This window comes from Mizuhopecten yessoensis, unplaced genomic scaffold (assembly GCF_002113885.1).
Source record: "Mizuhopecten yessoensis strain PY_sf001 unplaced genomic scaffold, ASM211388v2 scaffold1379, whole genome shotgun sequence".
Lineage (NCBI taxonomy): Eukaryota > Metazoa > Mollusca > Bivalvia > Pectinida > Pectinidae > Mizuhopecten > Mizuhopecten yessoensis.
This window is the reverse complement of record NW_018404017.1, coordinates 688,736-714,413: the sequence shown is the minus strand read 5'-3', so window position 1 is coordinate 714,413 and position 25,678 is coordinate 688,736. Positions and strand designations below refer to the sequence as shown.

The 25,678-nt window shown below is 37.1% G+C and overlaps 1 protein-coding gene across 1 annotated transcript in view; it reads left to right on the top strand.

Annotated features, from left to right (window-relative positions):
* The window catches only part of LOC110460769 (orexin receptor type 1-like), a 180,189-nt gene that overhangs the window by 146,858 nt on the left and 7,653 nt on the right, over positions 1–25,678 (top strand). The gene's annotated exons all lie outside the window — the stretch shown is intronic.

Below are 25,678 nucleotides of genomic sequence, written 5' to 3'. Positions count from 1 at the left end.
ACTTTCTGAAAAATGTTATCTCAGATACGTTTTGTTTAACCACTGTTAATATTTAATCCTCGCAGTTTTAGAACAGTTAATTTATTTATAATCACGACTCCCACTGAATTTGTTAAGGACTTTGGTATGTCCCGGCTTAGGGACAGACCCAATAGCTCCTCACCTGGGCGAATGTAATAATTGGTGACCGATCCTAACTATTGCCTGGCAAATCCCCTTCTTGAACCCCTTTAGAAAGATGATGTACCCAGCTTAAAAGGCTACAACTCTGGCTAAGATATATTTTGAAATATACTTCGACCTTGTGTGGTACCGAAAAACTACATCTCATTACAAAACATATTATGGCATCATTAGGGTTGAAATGTCATAATGATAGGATCAGCACATTGTAGATATGAACGGGTCCATTTTTTTTGTGGATACCGGCATTGTTATACGTGAGATCAGTCGGAATAGTTTCTTTATTCAAAGTAACTCTAGGAAATAAACTGCCTCAGGATCGAAATTGGGTTTTCAAAGATTACACAAACAGCAATAAACTAAAATGACAAACGAGTCATTACAAAGGTAACATACATGTTTACCTAAATAAACTCCGTAAAGGCCTACACAACTAAGAGAAAAAACGAGATATCTAATTTGTGTTTTACAAAGATGGAAAGAAAATTGTAAAGCTAATATACTAAGTTAAACGAGTTATTTAATTGATTGATTTTAGTAAATGTAGCATTTAAGGACGTGACTTCATTGTCCTAATGTATGAAAGGGGGTGGGGGATGAAGGCGGCGTATAGGTGTATTTGCCGCCTAGAGAGAGCGCGAATCCGATACCGACTTGAGTGCCTATTCACTGAAAGTCCATGTCGGAGGCACAAAACATAATCGTCATTTGTTACCGGGGTCAATAAGGATTAGAATGCACTGTAAATCAAAAGATTGTTAGTTTTAATATTTTGGCATGTTGCTCAAGATTCAAATTCGCAACCAACCCCCTATTTGAAGGGGGAGGGGGTATATTAATCGACGGATCAGTACCGACATCTACACATATTGTTGAGTTAAAATAATATACTTTTGCAGTAGTAATTTATGTGTGCATAGGCACTATTCGCAAAGAAAAATAGGCCATTGAAACTAATACTACAGTTGTGGGATCGCAAAACGTTACACGATGTGTGCACGGTGTGTGAACGATGCGTGCACGATGTGCGAACGATAAAAAAGATGGACGATCATTGCTTGCGCACATTTGTGTGCACGATGGACGAACGTTGTGCGATAACAATCGTGGTTGGTGTAAATTGAGGAATGCCATAACAATATATACGGTTGCGTGTTTAAACATATACACTTGATTGTTACGTATGTTGCTATATTCTACCTACATCTATAAGCTTATCTTTACATGTATGTCTATACTTTCTTAAAATTAGAAATTTTCGGTATTTGTTAAACGACCTTAAATGACACATGTTAAATTACAACACAGTTCCATATACAGGTAAACATAGCCACTTGGTACATTTACCTGGAATGTAGTTTTCCCCCGCCCGGCGCGCTTACGTATTTCGTCGGGTAGGGTCAGAGGTGTGAAAACCCTGGTGAAGGGGAGCTCTAGGCAAACCGAATCCAAATAACAAATTACTACTACACGTCAAGTTTTGTTTTCATTACGGTCATACGGTATCACATATCAGCTCTATGTGTCAGGCACAGGCCAGGTAAAACTCCGGTCACTCATCAAATTGTTATTTACCTGTTCTGTTACCTTGGAGCAAAACCCATTTAACGGTCAGTGTAATGGTGTGTTATATGCATTGTAAAATTGTACATAATCTTCATAACTGTGATGAGGAATAACAGTAATACACACAGTTTTCATTATTGCATACATGTACGAGCTTTCCGTATTTTTTTCATTCCCTAATATTGATCTACAAATTGTACCTAATCGCACAGTTGTGCGGAGAGAAGCACACAACGGGGCGAACGATTGTTAAATCGCACAGTTGTGCGCACCATGTGTGGACGATGTGCGGACAGTGTGTGAACGATGTATGCACGGTGTGCGCACGCTATTTGTGGTGCGTTGTGCGGTCCCACAACTGTACAACCATTTTCGAACAAAAATTGCAAACTATTAACCTACGTTAAAATATCCCGATTCACGGTAGACATATGTAGATTCGTGGTCGGCGTTGAGAGGTATTGATGTTGTTTACATGTTTAAAGCCCTACTGCCGGTCGGAGGAAAAGGTTACATATTCACCTGCTTTATTGCAACGTTACAACCCTACAGGTAAGAAAAAAATAACTTAAATAACCCCAATAACGACTAATGCGGGATACTATGAAGAACAATAATAATTCTGATGCTCCGATCTAACTAACGTTTTGTTTCCAACATTACCGATTTATCTGGTCTTTGTGTGTCATTTCTGTGACCCTTATAAATTATACGTTATCATATGCACATTGAAGCATTAAAAGTGCAGTATACAATGCAGAAAATTCAAGATGTAATCTGTCTAATAGTTACACATTTTTTAAAACATAAGGTTCCTCGTGTCATTACTCCGTGATAAAACTATGATTTACTGATTCATTTTGTTGTGACAATATGATATACGTGCACGTGAACTTAATACTGTAATACTTTCCTTGTGCCGGAAAAGATGTGACACAATGTTCTTTTAGATTGATTTAATTGTCAATTAGACAATATGCAATTCACCGTTTACATTTTTATAACAATAAGACATGTGAAACGTGCAACATAATTGTCAATTTAGAGTATATTTCGTGCCAGAAGTACGCTGTGACGATTTCTTGCAATGTATTGGTTCCAATTTAATATAATTACATGAGGATGACGCATAATGCTTCAAATAAATGCACTTTTAAATGCGATTAACATAGACATTGTGTCGTAGTTACGCATAAGAATATTAAATAAAACATGATTATAAAGCGGATGTAGTAAATAATACTTATACGCTTAACCTTCCGGAACACCATATCTCATTCTCTTTGTATTTGATAAAGGGTTCATGTACAAATATTGCCGTAGTTTTCACCTGTTCCTGTTTCTAAACATAACATCATATATACCATTTCAACATCATATCGAGATTCATGCATTCTCCGTGAGAGTATTTCTTCAAGTTCATATTTGCATTATATTGTTTATACATTACATTAAGATTTTCAAATACCATATTAAAATAGGACTTGTTGTAACTTCGGATTCTTAACGGCCCATCAGCACAGCACATGTCATGAAGTGTTTACAAACCAGGTTAAAAGAAGTAAAACCAAACGAGCAAAACGGTAGAGAAAAGTTGCTATGGTTAGTGATATCTTCTTTAATAGACTAACAATTTTAGGTACATTATGTAGGTTGAAATTGTAGATAGTAGATGATTCGAAGAAATGATTGATATCCGTTATATTTTTTGTTGTTAGCTGAACAGTTATTTCATCTAGTGTGTGGTAATACACATCAACTATGTATGCTTGTCATATAGAATGTGATCTCGGAAAGAATAGCTAACAGTGCCCTCTCTGAATGGCTATTTAAGACACTTAGACGTAAAACATCAACAGCAATAGTATTAGATGTGTATCGGAGAGTTCAGTGTTGACAGCCTTTCCTGATCGATCGAAATATGTGTACAACGTGTTTAAGATTATCCGCAAAGTTGTTCAACATCCCGAAATCAATATAATCAATTTAATCAGGAAAAAAACTGTCATCAAAAATTAAACTAATCACCAACAATTACTTGACCTTCAAATATCAGGCAACATATTGGGAAATATTATAATTGTTATAGGATTCCTAACGGCCCATCTACACAAAAGAGGTAATTAGGGCCAATACAAATTAGATTGGAGAAACTTCAATCAAATGTCTTTCATCACACTAAAATCGGTACAACTCAACACAAATGAAGTTGTCAATATTTGAATTAGGATATGTATTGTAGACATATACCTGAATGGTAAAGTTTAGATAATTATCTTATAAGGTCCGGATAACAGCGTGTCGCACATTTTGATAAAGGCAAGTCCCATAAAATAGCACACAATACGACCTTGATTGATCCGGGCTTACCTACAGATCAGCCACTTCGAAAGGAAATCAGCTTGCTATTATTTCATATTTGTCTTATACGTTGTTAATACACATGATAAATCGCTGACGTACACGATGTTGAAGGTCAGATCAACTAAATATACAATGTAAGTAAGGGGGAAACAAATAATTTTACAATTCTAGGGAAACGATCCATAGTTTATTTTTCGCCACTTCTGCAAATGGGACAACGAGGCGAGACAACTCGAATGGACTACAGAATTGCCAGCGATGTGTGAAAATAATACGATTCACCACTAGGAAGAAATTCTTTGTTTTCTTTCTAGTAATAAACTTATTACAGATGAATACTTTCGTATTATTTTATACTGACGTACTTTTCAAATGATATGGTGACCAATTTCCTTCACATTTTAGGTAACTTAAAAACATCTAGATGAGTTATGATGAAATTTTGTGTTGTCGGAATAGCTGTTTGATTCTTGTTGATTTATCGCAAAATCCCTTTTTGAGACCAGGGGTTAACTTGTGGTTTACAGAACTGGAGTTACGTGTTGATTGATCTGATGGTTGCTGATAATAACCTAATTGAAAGGTCCCGTAGCCTATTGTCAGTATCTTCGATGCACTACGAACGTCGCGTGTATGGAACACAGGATAATGAAAGAAATGGTTCTAATCAAGAAAGTATTGATGATGATTAAAAATCGAAAAATGGTAATAATACTGGCGACGCGCGTAATAAAGTGATTTTAACATGAGTGTAATTTTTTAAAAAGCGGATTAACTACCTTTAAAAAAAAGTTTGGAGATATCAACTATAACTGTTTTAATAACACTGCAGGTTCGAAGAAAAGAAAACAAGAGGCCCAAGGGCATTAGCGTTCATCTGAGTTATATCATAGGTACTGGTAGCTTTATTTTATTGTTTAGATGGGATGTGGAAATCAGCATGTAAACCAAGTGAAATACAATACTTGTCATGTCATCAAAGGATAATAATTTAAAAATATGGGTAAATGTTCCCTTTGGGGCCCCGCCCTAGCCCCTTGGGATGGGGCAGGCATTCCAATTTTACAATGTAATACCCTCATCCATCAACGATCATTCTGACCAAGTTTCAATAATTTTCTGCTGAAAATGGATAATGGATAAACATACCCAAAACTGCTTTTTACCTACATAAACTATAGTAAACTTTACCCCCTCCCCAAGGGGGAACGGATGGTTCAGGGGTCCTGAAACTGACAATTGCAGAAAAGCTCCTGATGATCTTTCTATCCATGCACTGAAATTGACTGTAGTACGTCTGAGTCTGGAGAAGAAGATTTTTGAAATATTGGTTAATTTTCCCTTTGGGGCCCTACCCTAACTAAGGAAGGAATCCCAATTTTTCAATTTTGTAGCCTCATCAACCAAGGATGATTCTGACCAAGTTTGAAAATATGACCATAACTGTTGTGATGGATTTAAACCCAATAAAAGTATTCGTATAATATTTGTGTACTTTTTCCATGCACAGCTTTGTATTTACTCATGTACATGTATATTCTCTCGACAAGATGTGATCAAAACGGCAACAATCAAACGAGATGTTCGGTTGCAGTTAATATCGTAGTCAGGTATTCTATTTACATACACTTTTTGCTCACCTGGCCCGCATGGACTAGGATGATGATATTTGGTCAGTAGCATGCTGGGATGAAGGACTACAAAGTGTGTTCAAATGAATGACCTTGACCCATATGCAAGGTTACACCGGTCAATTTTTTTTACAACCTTTAAATGACCTCTTCCGGATAACCAAAAAGTCAGGAATGACCATATCTGTCAAATCACATCATTGGATGAGGATGAAGTTTGTCCAAATGAATGACCTTGGCTTATAGTCAGGAAGCTTGTCTGACAGATATCTGGAAAAGACGGAACTAATCGTCTTTTCCCCAAAGTGTCAGCAAACAATGGCTCTACAGCTCAAGGTCGGTGCCAGAACTATTGAGACTGTTCAAGCTGTTAAAAACCTAGGGGTATACTTTGATAGTTCACTGCACATGGAGAAACAAGTGAACGCTATTGCCAAATCCTGTTACTACCAGATCAATAACATCGGCTGTATTTGGCAGTTTTTAACTGTAAATGCATGCATGATTTTGTTGCATTCACTTGTTACCTCTCAGTTGGATATGGTAACGCCCTGCCCTGTGGTATATCTGACAAACTAACTAGTCGTCTGCAGAGGGTCCAGAACACTGCAGCACGGCTAGTTTCTCGTACTCGAAAGAGAGAGCACCTCACACCTGTGTTATATTCGTTGCACTGGTTACCTGTACGATACAGGTCGCAGTACAAAATTCTGGTGTACACATACAAGGGACTGAATGGAACAGCTCATCAGTACCTACAGGAGCTTGTTACCCTGTATCAGCCGTTACGATCACTGCGGTCGGAGTCAGAATCTTTGTTGTGTGTTTTCACAATTATAACCATTACTATTATCCATATGTTGTTAAGCGCTTTAGAACAACTTTACAAATTATATAGGTCGCTATACAAATGTTGTATATTATTATGATATTGCCTGCAACATTATGTTAGTCCACTTTTAATGTTGCAAAGTGAGATTAATACCAGGTGTGCGATGCAGGTCCATTTGGCCTCATGTTCTATAAAATCAGCTTTCCTCTATCAGAGTAGTGCCAGAAACATTGCTTCCTCTTGCGTTTCAATTCCATTTGCATATGCATATTCTGAATCTAGTATGTCTATGGCGTTTCCAAATAGTGTTATAAAGACAAACAGTTTGTTCTGTCAATAATAGTCGGCATCAGATCTTCGCTATTTCAGATCTCTCTAGCACAAACGCATACAAATCACATAAACAACCTTAAATTACCATAGTTTTAAATATGACGCTAAACCAAATATAAAAAAAAAAGACAATAAAAAATGCAAAAAATAACATTTGACTTTAACATGTTTTATGGTAAACAATTTCTTTTTAGTAATGGTTATTGTAGATTACCATCGGCCCCATACAATTATATGTGAAATGCGTGGGAATGACATATTTGTTTTAAAAAATTTCCCTCTAGACAGTTTGGTCGATGATTTACCTTATATGAAGCAGTTTATTAAATCACAGCAAAATCCTACACGGGAAATGTCTACTACGTTATAAACACATAATATACATTAACCTGATGCCGCGAAAGGGTCATTTCTATACACAGCGCAAGAACAAATTCCCGAGGAATTTCAAGAATGTGTCAGAATTTCGGGCAACTTGTCACTGGGATAGCCGTAAATAGGACACGTGTTATATTTGTATGTACATCTTTTATCAATTGTTTGCAGATTTTGTCTGAAGATCATGAATACCATCTGCGGCACGTGTCAGTATGACAGGATCTTTCTCGTAAACAGTGTTGAATTACTCTGTCATATTACCTTAGGGTTTAATAAAGTGTCATCAGTATATAACGGAGCAGACACAAACGTTAAATCTGTTATATTGACCGTTCTCGTCATGTATGATCTAGTATGGGGAAATGATATATATCTTTACCCCTCCCCCCGACGGAACTGGAATACACAATGTTAAAACTGTAAACCCTTTGACAAACCTTGTCAGATATTAACAATTATAATATAGGTTCGTAGGAGTTAACACCCTTGCAATAGTAAGAGTAAGATAGATGAAGATGTAGCCTATGGGGACACCGTCGAAAAGAACGGTAAGAGAAGTAAGAAAGGAAAATGTGATGCAATGGATGACAACAGATCAATTTATTTCATAGGCCAATATTACCACATGTAGTGGGACACAACAGGCCAATTCTTTCCCCGAATTTGAAGGAGGAATGAATTCTTGGTGAAGTAATTTTGCATTCAACTGAAATAGTAATAAGGGTATTGTTTGGAATAATAGTTTCCTCAATATAAAAGGATGTTCGATATAACAGAGTTACAACGCATATCAATTAGCTGCCAGTAGGCATCAAACCGACTTCCTGATATGCGGAACAACCGGTTTGTTCCGTTTTTAAATGTAACCATTTCGGGTACTAATCCTGGGGACCTGCAAATGTGTATGCAGGCCTTGCAAGGCTTTGTCAAGGGTCGCCTGAAAGCAGCATCAGATAACTAGGTTCGACCTTATTTCATAAACGAACAACTCTGGTCCGACCGGTTTAACCGTTTAAACGAAAACGGCCTTGGTAACTGTAAATCCTTGGGTATACGGAACTTATACAGTGCAATTGAATACTGTAGACAGTTGTATATATTTCATGTACTGTTGCTTCTGTTTCATACACATTTGACAGTGTCGCCACCGTTTTGCCTTATCGCGGTATCGTAAAAGACTGTCGCCACTCACTGTTTCGTACTTTTGCCACTATAGATTAGTTGAACGTCAAAATCGCACTGAGATTACCTATCAGATTTAGTTGATCAGCAGTTGGAGGCTGTTTGCCAACAAGAGGACGCATTTTCGGATTTTACTGTCATTTATCTTGAACCGACATAAAATGCGCATACCAGTATCGAGAACTTAATGTGATTATTATCTGTATAAATGAACTGAAGAACGAAATTAAATATTTCTAATGGCAGAACATAAACTATACTATCGATAAGAAAATTAACGATGATTTGTGTTAGATGTGTACTGCTAAGTTGGTTCATCAAGAGTTTGACGAATGATATCGCTATATTTCAGTGATAAATCCTGATACAACAGATTTTAACATTCTCCGGCATGATCACGTGGTATTACTTCACTAATTGGGTTCTTTCTCAAGTTTCCAAACTATGGCGAACGGATTTCAGCAGGATCAAGATTCATTAGCGAGTATTACATTAATGTAGAATTTAAGTCACTTTAATTAAGTTTATTTTATTTTATTTAAGAATGAACGATAAGGATCCAAAGATTAATAGCAATACTCTTCAGATAACAAAGCCAATAAATATATTTTTTTATGAAGGGTCAAGAAATGGAACTTATAGTTATCGTGTACCTAATGACGTTAAATGAAACCGGATACGGTACGATTGAAAATGCAGAAATTTCGCTTTTACTGACAATTGTTTAATTGAACAGAAGTTGCAATGAGCAAATAAGGTAAAGGACGGATACAAAAAGGAGAGGAACGTTATCACGTGACACTGCTGTATTCCAAAGCATTATGAACCTGTTAGTGTCGCGCTGTAGTATACCAGAGGAGTAGAAAGCTTTCTGTGCTGCAATAATATACGTGTAAAATGTAGCAGTACATCAGTCGTGTTGGCAGAAAATAGTCCACTGTTAACTTAATGTCTTTTATTTAGTGTCAAAATGGGGTTTGATGCGCGACAGCAAAACAAATCATATCTTATTTGCACAAACTGAATTACCTTGAGGCAACGATTAATCATTATTATCACATTTTTAATGCCCCATCAACACAAATAACGTTATGAGGCCCAGTAAAGGTCGCGTCAAGACATGTCGAAAGAAACAAAAACAAACAAACAAAAAAGAGAGGCAAATTTCAAATTTGTAAGTCAAAGTTGGTATATTTGTATCTGTTTGAACAGACCACTAGTTTTCCCATAGTTTAGAATTATAGGATATTAACAGTTTCGAAAAGATTGGTTTGGTTTTACTTTGTTGAACGTCTTAGCACAGTTCATTCAAGTATGTGCATCCATGTGTATTACAATGTATATATGCGTGCATGTGTGTATAATTGCTTGTGGTAGGTAAAGTTTGCTTATTTGCCTACATGTACTTGTGATAGCGCTGAAAGAGATTTGAGATTTTATTATAATTAAAAAAATATCATGTACGATGAAGGCCAATGCCGTTTTCTAATAAGCGTTTAACTGTAAATGGTATTGCTAGTTATGCAAGTAGCTCTTCTTTTCCGTAATGCAACTGCAAAATATTCGTCGCTGTTAATAAATCAGTCATATCTTCCGTACTCGCGAAGAACCAGCTGTATTTCTGTTCATTTGCCTAAATTCACATCGCCAATAATGTCGTATTTGTTTCAGTACATGACCTACGCGCACCCTGTATACAGATAAACTGTGGCGGAATTGTTCTGGTTATTAACGTCTCCAAATGCGTGCAAATCGAGCGGAATGATTTGCCGGTCGAATTTGGCTCTTGGGAAACACATCTGCATGTCGAAGCGCGCCTTATTGAGATTAAGCTCGTGTATAGTTACCAATCAACGAATCCCTATCGAAACCAGGACACCCTTTATCCGTATCCCCGGGGATGAGTGGTCGTACTTATAGCGATCCCTATACGTGTTTTATAGAGATATACATATATGTAGAACATATACATCATGGAACTAAATACAGATAGTTGTTACCAAAACATATCACTATTTTACAGTATGTTATTTTACGAAACTCCATTGAATATATATATAAAACGAGAAATTACACAAATAAACACGACAACAAATGACAAATGACATAGCATATCCTGATAAACTTTGATAAATTCGATTATTTTACAAAAAATATGTTCTGTAGGCTCGAGAAAAAGAATGCTTATATTGTACCAAACGAAAATTAACCTTTTCCAATATTTTCATTTGGCCATTTACAATTAAACGTTTTATGATCGAATAGGTTAAAAGCAAAATCGACCCAAATTTCACCATCTTCAATAGTGATTTGGATAGTTTTGTTTCATTAATACTAGTGTTCCTTTGGTTTTTACGATATGATTTATAGGATGCAAAACCTAAAGCTTTCGCCCGTAATGCTTCCAGCATTTAGATTCAGTTCAATACACCAGCGTACAATGTCTACGCAACAACAAGGCACACCTTGATCATAATGAGAAGCATGGACCTTCATGTCACACAAAAAAATATCAGTTTGGTTTTGGTAAGGTTTTTATTAACAGCTAAGGTCATTTAAGGACGTGCCTCCATGTATGATGGTGCATTTGCTTCCTTGTGATATCACATGAGTTGTTTTACGTCTTCCTTTCACTAATGGTAGTCTGTGTTCCGCCCGACGCTATCGGTGATAGCGCAGATCTTATGCCGATTTTATAGTGCTATTTCACTGAAATGCCATGCCGAAGGCAGCACAACATTACGCCCGGTCATATTATACTTATCTGTTTTCTTTTTGTATTGCTGCACGGCTCATCGACAATTCGAGTCATTTAAAGCCAAACAACACTTAAAATAGTCATTCACAAAAGTGAATACATCAAACTAGAAATGAAAAGGTTTAAAAGGTGTACTAATGTAAAACTATGTCAACAATGAACGAAGTGCTAGTAAAATATATCAGATTGTTTTGAAAAAGATCAATTGAGTCATATTTGATTAACAGCAACTGTACCAAATAAACTTTTCATATATATTTTTATGGAATCTGCCTCGTTTTTTTTTATAAATCGGCGCATAATGTTTAACTGTAAATGGCTGATCACATGCATTACAAACAGGTTCACATTAAACTGACAACAGGTGAGAATGATAGGAAACGAAAAAGGTGTAGCGATTGGGGAGCAGATCAATTTTAGTTTCATCCATTACCTCTCAGTAGAAGATTCGATAGAAAACACAAACTATCCAGGGTATGCTGCATCATACCGTTATGATCGCAAGAGGCCATGGATGTGCATAATCGAGGGCAGTTGCTTCCTTGACCTCAGTTTAAATGATATCGAAGAAACCAAACGTTGAACTGTCGTATCGCCCTGCATATGTATGGTAGATCAAGCTCGTTCAAAATTAGGGGTCTTGTGTTTATTTCTTCTCAATGACCTTAGCTTTTAATATGACGTTGAACCGCATAGCTCAAACAGAAAAAAAAACAATCCTACAAGTACTGTGAAATAACATTATTTCGTGCTTTTCACAATAATTACTATAGCACGCAAAAGTCATTACATTTAAATAAGATAGTTCATGTAATGTTATTATTAGTATGAAATACTTTGCCGGGTGAGTTCGACATTTTATGTTTGTGAGTTAACACTCTGGAATCAGCGTCGTATTCGTGCTATCATAATGATGCGACTACGCCTAAATACCGCATCCAGCACACACACATTACACACACGGAGGCATGTCCTAAAATGACTTTGACTTTCAATAATATGACCTTAACAATATTTTCAATAAAAACGTTGTATGTGTCTTTAGTTTTTACGAGAAACCCTGAACAAAGAAGTTCATTATAAATTACATAATAGGTAGCATTATACACTCTGTACTGCAGGGGAAAATATGTGTAGGTTCTGAAACCGTGACGTTCCGTGTTTTGGCACACACACAAAAAACGTCTAACAAAATCTTACTGCTTTAGGAATCACATTGATTACAGAATTTCAGCGTATCTGGCCCCCAGGGTATGTCAGGAATCAAAACTGCGTAGTGATGGGTAGAGTATCTGTTCCCTTATGTATACCACCCAATCACGATCGCCCGTAGTTACGTAAGTTTAGAGGTAGATTCCAAGGCGTCATCATTAATAAGCTATACAATCCTCAGAACCAAGGACGTTGTAGCAATTACGCTTAGTAATCACCAACCTAAAGTATGCAGTTAAGTCTCCTATAAATCAAGTAAGCCTATTTAACTACCAGCTCTGGAATGAAGACTTTCGGTTGACAAAAGACTGTGTTTTATGGTCCCTGTCTGATTGCTTTATCGTTTACCGAGTTTCAAGGAATCGTAAAATACTTCAACAACTAGCCGAATATTTACAACTATAATGTGATAGCATCGCTAAAGAAAGTCCCCAGTGCTTTTTTATTACTACAAAAACAACCCGATCATAACTCACTTCGAAGTGCTTTTGCTTGATATGTCAGCGAAACGCATACACAAGGTACAGTGTACCTGGTATGTCGTGTGTCGCTTGGTGTTCATATAGGCGTCCTGGAAGGAGAAAACAACTATGAAAAGGGGAGTAATATTGTATTTCGTCGCAATAGAGACAGCTGATGATCTTTGTCTCACTCGCATCCTCAGCTTCTAGTTGGTACAATAACGAGTAACAGACTAAATCTTTGTTGTAAGAACGTTAAATAACAACAGCTAAAGCCATATCAAAACGATTGTCTAGGGAAAAACAGACTGCATGGAAAAGTTGTATTAGGTTGGAAAGATAGCAGAAGAACGATAATTTCTGCGTGATAAAGGTGAGGGAAAGCAGATCAATTTTGGTCACTAACTAAAAGACAAAGGAGATCCAGATTCTTTACACCCTGTAGGTCGGGGACCGGGAAAAGAATATACCTACTGTTACCCTCTGCATGTATCGTAAGAGGGATTTGCTTTTTTGTTCTCTTTTTTGGGGACACAAAAGCGACCAACATAGATATGCTGTATCTTGCTTCACGGTCTTTATCTTGCTTTCTACTCCTAGCTACCTTTTATTCCCTAGCGCCTTGCTTGGCATCACCTCATGTTGTTCGCCCAGTTCAGGAAGGCAATGGGTTCTGTTCCCAGGTCGGGACATACTAAAGTCCTTAAAAATGGTAGTTGTTATTCCCTGCTTAACGTATAGCATTAAGGTGAATGGCAACAACTGGTTCACCCGTTATCAGTATAATGTGACCGGGCGGAATGCTGTGCATGGTGCCTTCGGCATTGCATTTCAGTGAAATAGTACTATAAAGTCGGCATCAGATCCGCGCTAACACAAGGAGGCCAGCACGCCAACATACCCTGTCTCCTGCATACACACACGCAAGCACGCATATATTACACACATGAATGCAGGTCCTTAAATAATCTTAGCTGTTAATAGGACGTTAAACAAAATAAAACCAGCTTAAACCAAATCCGCACACAATCACAACACATATGGAGGCACGTCCTTAAAAGACCTTAACTGAACGTTAAACAAAATAAAACGAAACCGATTCTGTATGAACACATACTAGTCCTATATTACGGTACCCATGCAGTTGGATTAAGCAGATATATTCCTGGTGTCTGCAATGTTTTGATGATAGACAAAACACAGAAGCAACCTCGTTCCTGCAGGCGAACATCGTTTTACCTCTCTTAGTTTCATGCAGGCATGCCGATGTCAAACCTAAACGCACTATTAAGTCCGAGTTTCTTACTTACGAGTGGAATATTTTAGCAAGTTATCACTACAAATGCGGATTTTGTTGCTAAAAATTATAATGTATGGGTCAGTAACCATATTGTGCTTGTAATAAGAGCATCCTTTAGCAGTGATTCAGTCCAGTTTGTCAGCATAATTGCCATTATCAGTTAAAGGGACATCACGTGAAGAGCCATATTTTTTAATGAATGTATGTGTTGTATTCACTTCCACTTATGTTACCTTGCTATCCCTATTTTCATAGTCCGGTCTAAATGTCCAGTTTGACCACTTGAATTGTTCGGGAAAGCACTGTTAAAATAGCGCCAATAACGTCACATGACGGTTTTGATACGAGGCAGTAAAAACAGGTTTGCTGACCGAGAGCCAAGTTTCCAAAAGGGCCCCCAGTTAGGGGCCGTCAGGCAACTGCAACTTCTTGCCGCACTATGAAACCAAAGAATATGATTTCTTAGTCCGTGTTGAAACTAATTGAATCCCCTAAGCAGTAAGTATTCATCATCAAAAGTTAATTGCACACATGCCAATTTTCAAAATGTAAATGAAGAAATATTTGTTGGCATCTCGGCATTTTTTAAATAAGGACACCAGGAAATATCTATGACAGGAATGTAACCGGTACACATGGGTACGGCGCCTACCGCCTACCCTCAACCATGGGACAAACCTTTCTGTAAAAAGGAATATTCACAAGGCGAAAATCCCTTTTCAAATGTTTTTATAAAGTGTATATATGCATTGACAAGTAGAAAAAAAAAGAGAAATGTTTGTGACTAGTTTTTTTTACTACTCAATGTCTTAGGCCACTCTTTTCCAGACCATGCAGATATATTTATTCGTGTATACTCTCTTTCCCATTTTCACTGTCTTCATTCGTTAACACCACGGTAAAATCATATTAGACATCACACACAATAAACATTTCTGGCAAAACCACTACGTGAATATTTAGAATTTGTGTCAGATATGGAACGTGTTAAGATATTTTATAATTCTATTTTTCAATACTTTACAGAGATAAAAGCATACTTGTGAATGAACCCTTTTTATGTCGAGATAACTTTTCTTTAATCAGTTCCTTTTGTCCGAAACAGAAGTCGTAGCTATCGGTAGCACGCGCCATTTGTACAACGTTAACAAATTACTTTTTCCCCAGTTTTCAATGCGTATTCCGATTCTATTTGAAGTCGAAAATAAATCATTTATAGACAAAAGTCGTTGCATGAACATACATTCTAAGCCTACATCATGTGGAAACATGAACTGTTGAAACATTACGATTTAAAAAGTTGTTTTGTTATGCGATCCTATTTGAACCGTCATTTTGATATATAAGAAAAGCTTCAGCTACAATGTATATGATTAAATCATACCATTATACTGAAACCGGGAATATTATTAATTATGTAAATCTTATTACGCACGTATCCCATTTGATCCCGGGTACCGACAGAGGAGAATACAACATCACAGTACACCAGTTAAATCCCTTGGAGGGCCCCTAGTAAAATCAAACGGACCTGTAACGAATGTCTTTCTTTCGCATAAATTACTGTATATAGAAACGCAAAGTAAAAAAATCTTTCCAATACATGCCCACGAACATCACAAAATAAGGTCATCAGACAAAAATACTAGTGAGGTTGATTTTATAATTATTTATTCTTAACATGAACAGCATTTCTGTCGATTCCATTTCAGCTTGATACGCGCTATCCGGAAGAACACATGCACCGTTCTAACTGCTAGGGCAGAAATTTTCACCTTTGAATACTCTCCACCTGCAAAAATGCTTCCGTAACGTAATCCTTGCGCTATCTTTTGACCATTTGACAACTTTTCGCTTCGTAGCTGATGCAGTACTCGCTAACTTCCCACTGCCAGTCATTTTGTTTACAATGAAATGGCGAGCTATGCGCATGCGTTACACAGGGAAATCCTTGAAACAAAACGTCGGTCAGACAGGTAGAAATCCCGATCATCATCTTAAAATTATTCTTTTTTTATGAATATATATCAGCAAAATCCTATCGTTATTTACCATAAGGAGACTCACTTGATATGTTTATGTAGAATTTGAAAAAAAGTATGCTTCACCGTGATGTCCCTTTAAACTGTCGCTGTTTAAGAGGGTTCCCCTCCTTTCATATGGCTAATAACATGACGCGTCTTATTGATAACCTATGATACCATTCCTATAATTCCTATAATGTCATTTTTGTCACAAAGTGACACAAAACGTTAAAAATAAGAGTAAACAAAGAGAGACACAAAGGTGACATCAACAAAGATATAAAACAAAAAGTATAGAAAAGTGCTGTGACCAACCCAGCAGATAGGACATTACAGATTATAGTTCTTCATGTGGAATTCTTGCCAACTTTGTATACAAATATCCCCGTTTGGGAATAAACAATGTTTGGAGATGACCAGTTTGAGGGCGCATTCGCAGGGAAATATTATTCACTAAAATATTTTCTATACAGAGAAAACAAAGTGTGATAATTTGGCCCCGACAGGTCTGTCATTAATTAACTGATCCTCTATAAACACATCTAATTACGTTTACAATCTGTTTTTGTAACTTCTAGTTACAAATAACAAAGTTATTAAATGCTGAAAGTATTAAGGACTTTACTATTGGCACATCCTGGATGACTCAATGATCTTCAACTTAGTATGACATTGTTGTGCATACGTCACATGACACTGTTGTGCATACGTCACTAAATGAAGATAGGCTCAATATTTCAGAAATGTTTTGTTTTACTATTTATGCTAGCCTGTTATTTATAACACTGGGCGAAACCAAATCATTTTCATGCAGTTTTATGGTTGTCATTCACAAGAAACTGATACAGGTAACGCTATATCTTTGTAAAATGATGTAAGTGTTTTGATCCCGAGCAATTACAGCCGTCATGTTATTGTATGTCCTGTATATTCCAACCGATAATGTGAGTCATAAATGGCTAAACGACACGGTTAAATGAGACATCCCCAAAATCAACACATCAAACCAAAACTAAATTGCTTAAAAAATGTAAAGGATTTAGAAATATATATTAACAAACAAATTGGCTGCAAAATATATCATATTTAATTGTAAAGATCATTTGAGTGTAAATAGTCATGTATAATTTGCACAGAAACTGTAATAAAAAAATCTTTCATAGAAGGTTCATCATAAAATCTGCCCGAATAATTTTGAAATCAGCGCTTTCAATCATTACGTGTTTGACTGTAAATAGTTGATCACAAGCATAATTAAAAGGCTGGTCTTCCTTATGCGAAATCTAGCCATGTGAGATGTGTGTATGGCCGATGTCCTTTCGACCGACACCGAAATGGGAAAATTTGTTGCTAGATCCATCGGTAATGCATCAGAATAGTATGTCTCCGGTCCTTGGTTCGATATCTAGTGACCAACATTTCCCTTGCTACATATTAAGTATACTTCAAAATGATTCAACCAGTTCTTTCTGAGAAATGCCGCTAACAATCTTAAAGATGGCCACATGACGGCTATTTTGGCTTTCCGATTTGTCACAAGCGTAACGACTAAAAGGTTGCATTAAGTCAGCGATGTTTTAATTTTACGTACATTTGTAAGAGTTGTCTAGATTAATGACGATGATAACTTCAATGAATTTATCAGGGCACGACACGTCTCTAATTATGTTTCAAGCCTAGTGTGCCTGCTGAACAAAGGAATGTGTACATTTCTATAAAAGTTCTACATCATATTGCAATAAACGGCATTTTTATGTTTTTAATTTCAATAACTAGGAAAACACAATCGATAAAAAATTACATCCTTGGATCATTTACCTAATGCCATTTACCTAATGCCACTGTATGAAACTGGATTTGTACATGCTAACGGGGCTGGGGTTTCATTGTCACGTCATGTTTGCAGGTCCGGTAACGACCAACAAAGTGTACGTGATGCAATTGACCATAAGTGATGTTAATTAACGCAATAGTTCGATGAAAGGGAATGCGCGTTGAACCGTTGTTGTCTATCAATATGAGAATTATAGAGGAGTAAGCTATGGTCTTTGACTTTCGCAAGCCTCATTAATGGTAGAGTCGGTATACATCACGAACGTTGTGGTTTGGGAATTCCCGCTGAGCTTAAAGACGGTCACTATTACACGCACGAGAATACGCCTACAGCCCAACAATCGTCCACGTGTCTGCAACTCGTGTATAAAACATATCGACGTACCTTTCCATTTTGAGATAATATATCAAGGCTCCATCGTTTTGTGTGGAAATTTGTTGGGCGAATAGATCATTGTTGCCATTCGTACTTCTCTTTTCTCACTTCCTTATTCTTCCTTTTTGATACTGTCTCCCTAGGAAGACATCTTCATACATTTTGCTTGGCTTTAGCTGTTTCAAATGTTTTGAACATTCATTTCGCAAAATGTGCCCATCTCATGTTTTATTCCTTCAGATATTTTTTCTTGTCCATCCCTTTTCATAAAAAGGTAATGGAAGAACACCAAGTCAGTTACATGTCTTTCGGTGTTAGGTTAAGTGCTGCTTCACCAAATCTACCTTCTTATTTCCACTCATTCGGACAAATTGACACAAATGACAATCTTCTCATACGGGATAATGCAGGAGAACAGTTTGCCAGCCGATTCAAGATTGATCACACATATTTATACGAATGTACGCTGTTTCTAAGTACGCTTATGGTTTTTATAAAATTGAATTTCTAAATATGTTCTGTTCTTCTTCAAAGTATTGGGTCACAGTCCTTTTTAGCTCAGCTTGTCCGAAAGACTATGGTGAGCTTATGCCATACCGCAGCATCCGTCGTCCGTCCGTCAATTTTTACTTTAAAACGCTTCAAGTCCTGAACGGCTAAGTAGATTTTGAATAAGTTTGGTCTGGAGCATCCTTAGACAAAGGGGGCTCAGTTTTGTATAAAAGGTTGGTGTGGGCAAAATAGGGGAAATAGAGGAAAAACCTTTACAATCATTCTCCTACCGTACGGATTAAGGGATATTATCCCAATTCAGACAGGGGCATCCTAGGGCCACTGGGGACAGAGGGGCGGGGCCAAATAGGGGTGACTTAGCAAATTCTTTAAAGTTCTTCATCTTCTGTAGGAATGACAGGATTTTGTGCATATTTGGTCTAAAGCATCTTTTGGGTTAGGGGACTCAATTTTGTATAAACGTGAGGTCTGACTCCTGGGGGCAGAGGGGCGGGACCCAATAGTAAAAACATAGCAAATTCTTCAAAATCAATCTTGTACGAATGACAGGATTTTAACCAAATTTGGGACGAAGCACCCTTGGGTGAAGGGGAACCAATTTTGTATAAACTGTGGGGTTTAACTCCCTGGGGCAGAGGGGCGGGACCCAATAGGGAAAATAGAAAAATATATTTAGTCTAAAGCATCCTTAGGTGAAGAGGAACTAATATTTTTATCAACAGTGGGTTTGACCCCCCCCCCCCCCCCCCCCCCCGGGGGCAGAGGGGCCGGGCCAAATGACAGGATTTTATTCAATTGCATATAATATAACCCCTGACCAACCATGTAATGCATGTACAGCAAGATCCGGCTATTTCAACTGCAGTTTTGCTTACAGATATCGGCCCTCTGGTCCTCTTGTTATCAATCAGTGTTTGTTCGAACAGATTTCAACCTATCAAATGTTTGGATAATGGGTACCTTGTGCGATTTGTACCATCTGACCTTTGTTTCATACTGGTTATACCCGTCCAGATTTATCACATTATTTATCAGCTGGTTTACACCAACTATGACCCATTGGACCTGATGGTGGCGAGAACATCGTATAACCTAGTGGGATCCGGACCGAAAAAAATATCCAAATTGAATTACTGATGTTCTATGTCCGGATATATTTGGGAGTCTGGACTTCTAATTGGTTTAGAACTCCAGGCTTCCTAAGGCAGCTGATTCGAGACACATTGTGCATATATATACATACAATATTCATTACAGCCATGCCAGCACGCATCTTGATTACGACTTTTTTCCAGAGTGTATCTGGTACAGACCTAGAAAGGCTAAAGTCTGAATTTTGGTTGTTCAAGATACATATGTACTTTATACAATCGGTAAATATATATTCACTGTGCTATCAAATGATTGAATTTTGTTTCTTTGTGTGATAGCAGGTATACTTATTAAATCCAAGACCTGAAGGTTTCTGATTTAAATTGTCACAAGACAACAAACCACTACTACACACAAGTCATTGTCATAAATAAGGATAAAAATACCATTATTTATACCGTAAACATGATTATTCTGTATTTCATAACGATCACTTTTCATGTATACCAAACAACAGCTAAATACGCAAGCGTACCTATCCAAACAGTAATTTTACTGTTTTTGCACTAACACTAACGTTAAAAGCTTTACTATGAACGTTCATTTTTTTAATAGAAGAGTTGGTGGGCCATTTTTAGAATTTTGCTAATAAAGTCGAGTAACTTTAGCCGATACAGATACTGTTCTCAACGCTGTCAAGAAGCCGGCATACTACTTGCTGTTTATATTGGAACCTCACTTCTATAAAAGCAAGACCATGAAAAGTTGATACTGCCTAATTTAGATACATATGATGATACATATGATTCTAGTGGATAAACTCTTTTACAAACGTATTTCTAGTACATTTGGATGCAAATTATAATTGGATCTCTTTTGTACCTAATTAAATTTGATCGTCCATCTGAACCAACGTTTCTTTATCCTATGCTAGTTAGGTCACAGTACATTCTGGACGTTTGAATCTCTGATCAGGAAACAGAACATTTTAGTATCCAAATATCACCGGCAATAAACCCCCGGTGTCTACTGAGTTACCGAGTGTTGTCGCAAGTATATCAATTACCAGGAGACTGACTTCCCACACATATCCAAGTCAATTAGACGCTTGCCACCTTGGGTCTGCCGGCTCATTTTAGCTTCCAACAAGGCAAACGATATCAATTAGGAATGCAAATCATAGATAAGACGAAGATTACAAAATGGCGAGCGACCAAGGCTTATGACATTAATGAGATGGTCGAGAACAAATTATTTTGTGTACGATAATCGAGCTGTCACTTTGTTTGTCTTCAAAGCTGATTTTCACCTAAGTCATCTTGCTGTTTTTATTTAGTTCTGCATTCCTGAAAAAGACCCATTAGATTCAATCGTATGAATGATATCGATTTTGATTGTTTATGTTGTTGATAATTGCCCCCCTGCAGATGGGGGATCGGGAAAAGAATACACCTGCTGATATCTACTGCATGTATCGCAGGAGGCGCCTAATGTGTAATCCCTGCAGAATTGCGGATTTGCTTTTGTGTTAAAGCGACAATAATAAATCTGCTGCGCCCATTGCAATATTTGAGATCTCTATCTTTCTTTTTATATCTAACTACCTTCTAGTTCCTAGCGCCCATCCTCGATTTCCAGGGGTTACACTCACGTTCGATCTCTACACCCCTGGACTATGTCATGGCAAAATTGAAGGCTCGATGTGCGCCACATTGTTGATGAGACAAGACGACTAGTTCAATCCTTTGATGTACATCAAAAGAATCTCGCGGTCACGTAACGGTATAAATTGACAGGCTTTGAAGTGGGGCGTCTCTCCTTTGTAATCTTCAAAGGACGGATATCAGCCTAGCGATTGGTGAGTTGTTTTTACCTGAGACCAATCAAACAGCTATCTTCGTGCCTTCCATTTTGCCATGACATATTCCAGGGGTGTAGAGAGCGAAAGTAAGCGTAACCCCTGGATATCATGGAAGCCCAGAGCCTTACTTAGCAAAACCTTACTTTTGGCTTGAATGTTGAGCGTTCGCCAAGGTTAGGAAGACAATGGGGTTTTTCCCCAGGCCGGGACATACCAACGTCCTTAAATGGAAGTTGTTTTACCCTGCTTAACGTTTAACATTAAGGGGAATGGCAACAACTGGTTCATCTGTTGTAAGTATAATGTGACCGGTCGGAATTCTGTGCTTGGTGCCTTCGGCATGGCATTCAGTGAGATAGCGCGGATCTGCCGACTTTATAGTGCTATCACAAGGAGGCCGGCACACCAACATACCCCGTCTCCTGCATACACACACGCATGCACGCACACACTACACACATGAAGGCACGTCCTTAAATTACCTAAGCTGTTAATAGGTCGTTAAACAAAATTAATCAAACCAAACTTGTTGATAATTGCATATGTGTTACCTTTATACAAGATCCCCTGACCCGTTTTTTATAGATATCCTGACTTTTTAATGTTTATTTACCCAGCAGCAAAGAGGAATATTCTATCACTATTTATTTCTTTTCGGTTGTGTCATCCTTGGCACCGTTTCATTTGCTTTTTTTTAATCTTGAACGAGTAGCAAGGGAGACAACACAGAATGTGGATGGTAGACATACCGTCTTGGTAGCTAAACATTTGAAACATGCTACACATAAACTCGATGTTGACCCAAAACATAATGTCAAAATTGGTACTCGAGTCCATACACCAGAGAAGAGAGGACATTCATATCTACATCCCCCTAACAAATATACTTTATACATTAACAAAAGAAAAAAGCGAAGGGACACACATGCAAAACAACTATATTAAACGTTGCCATCTCCATATTTTACAACCACCAGTTAAAATGTGGGGTCAGAAACCATTTTTGTCTGTTGATACTCTTCCAAGTTATATCTATCCGATTGGCTTCAACTAAAAGAACGCATCAATATAACAAACTGAAATGGCTATTACGATATGCAAAAGGGTGCATCAGACAAAATCAGCTTCAAAACGGCAAAAGCTGCAGACTAGAAATGAAGTGTAGGAGTAATTTATTGACATGAGCCCGGGTCCCGGTCTGTGAACCCCTCTGCCAATGCTGGATCACGTTTCCGGATGTCATCATACACAAATGTGTGGACCGGATTAATATTCCCATTAACTGATTGTACAGCCTGGAATATACACGAAATATTCATTTTCTTTATATTTCGAGATCATCATTTCTGAGACGAGTTAATCTTCTAAAATGTTTTTGGTAATAAGGTATTGACCGTATTTCGACGGTCTTATTACATATAAGATCATTTTAACTATCAGGGTTACTATAGATCCTCATGCCGTTAACAGATAGGTATATGATACCAATGTCGTGACGAGTTGTAGCACGAGCTGTCTCAGAAAACACATCTTTTATCTTTATGTTAATTAAGCAGTCGATATTCCCTTCACTTGAAGTTCATTCAAGCCTTATAACGTGTATATCTATCTATGTATATTTATCAGCTTTTGTTGGCACCGTGAGATATGCGGGACTATCTGTGTTTCCCATATCATCTAAAACAAAATCTCGTTTTTTCTCTTCCTCTTTGTGTTCAGTTTTAACACCCTCGCAACAATTTTGGTCATAAAACGATATGTGCTTAAGAAGACACCATTGTAGAGAGTAAATAAAAAAGAAAGAGAGGAAGTAGAAATTAAAGGGACAAGAAATAAATTCCAAGTGATGCAGCTAGCGTTTGCTAACTGTACTACCGTTATAACGAACGATTGAGATCACATGGGGAGATTTAGTTTTGTTATATTTTGATTAACATCCTTTTAATAATTAAGGTAATTTAAGGACGTTCCTCCAAGTGTGTTGCGTATTCGTGCATGTGTGTATATGTGCCGGAGAAGAGAAAACATAAAATATACACTAGGTATTGCAATAAGAGCATCAAACCTTTATTTTGCAAGCATTTCCTTAATAGATGACATAATAGGAAACCCACAATTGTGCAGGGGCCCGCTTTAGACGCCTTTTACGACATGCAACCGCATAAAGCAGGTTTTTTTTCTTGATCGATTCTGCATAGGGTTCCACAAATAAGTCAAAATTGTATGAAAATAGAATGTACAGCAGGAGACACACCTTTTAATTTGTCGTGACTATAGTGCTCTACCGAACCAAATAACAAACCTTTAGATTTTTATTAATAAGGCAAAATGTACAAATCAATAAGACACAACAGGTAATTTTGCATCGAGTGTTTTGAGCTATTTAGAGAAGACGTATTTAATCTTAAACCATGGAACCTGATGTCAATCACATCGAACCTTGTTCATGTTGGGACTTAGACAATTGGAAATTCCAGCACTGTTTCACTCTGACTTCTAATATAAGCATTCTTTGTAGCGGGCGTTGCTAACTCACATTGCAATCCTTTACGCACAGAAATTCTGACCGTATCAATGCAATACCATTGTTTCACTTCACTAACGAACACACCAACGAATCCACATTCAGGATGAAAACGACAGATAGGTTATATTCTAATATATCCTGCTTTAACATGATCAGTAAACGTTATTTCCGCGTGGAAGTGTTAATATCGCACGCGACAACACTACAGTATACCGAAAACCATTGCTGATAAATCCAGATATACAAACTTTTGTATAATTTATCGTCAATTACTTCTGACAGATGTGTCTAGACCCTGTGATTTTTCTATTTGTTATGGTTTGTACAAGGCTATTGCTGCGCTGTATTTTGTAGTTCAACAGTAATTATATACTTCAAATGTTATCTGTTGAAGGGACATTCATTCCGGGTTCAGTTTTATTTTATTAGCTTAAACGTCAAATAAAAAGCTTAAATCATTTAAGAACGTGCCTCCATGTGTGTTATGTTTGCATACATCTATGCTTGGTTTTATATATTGAAGTATGTACCTCATTGCGATAGCGTGAATCTGATTCAGTGACTAAAGGAGTCGGTTTAGACAGGTTATATTTGATATCTTTAAAATAAGGCTCTGCTTTGACAAAATATTGGAATAAATTAATGAAGTCATATGTACCACTCATAATTCGGATGGAATCATGCATAGGATCTTAGTGTTTGAGTGAACTAGATTACCAAGAGCAAGTGACCCCATACTTAAAGGTGAAAACTGGTTAAATACTAATATCTAAGGTGTACGAGTAGTGTGAACGCTATACTTTATGAAAAAAGTATATATGTATGTGCTTAGTAATGGTTTTCAAAGTGACTCGATCATGAAGGTGTTTTTGAAAAATGCTATCAGTTGCTTTGTGAAGAAGATTATTATATATCAGAAAAAAAGAGTTATACATTAGTTTCGACATACGAGGTATGCCATTGCGATTCATATAATGGTTCATTTTCAAACACATTTAGAAGTCAATAGCATTCAGGGCTTGTTTTTTATATCATACTTTCATACTTTATTTGCCAATAACAAAATCTTAATTGAAAAAAAAATCTGGAATATCTGTTATCTACTTTTCTCCTGACATTGACATCTGTCGCTGTATAGATACATACATAGCTCCAATCCATGTGTTACTTTGATATAGGAAATACTTTGTCTTGTGTATGAATCAAATATGGAAGGTACAATTCAGGGAAACAATATAACAATAGATTCATT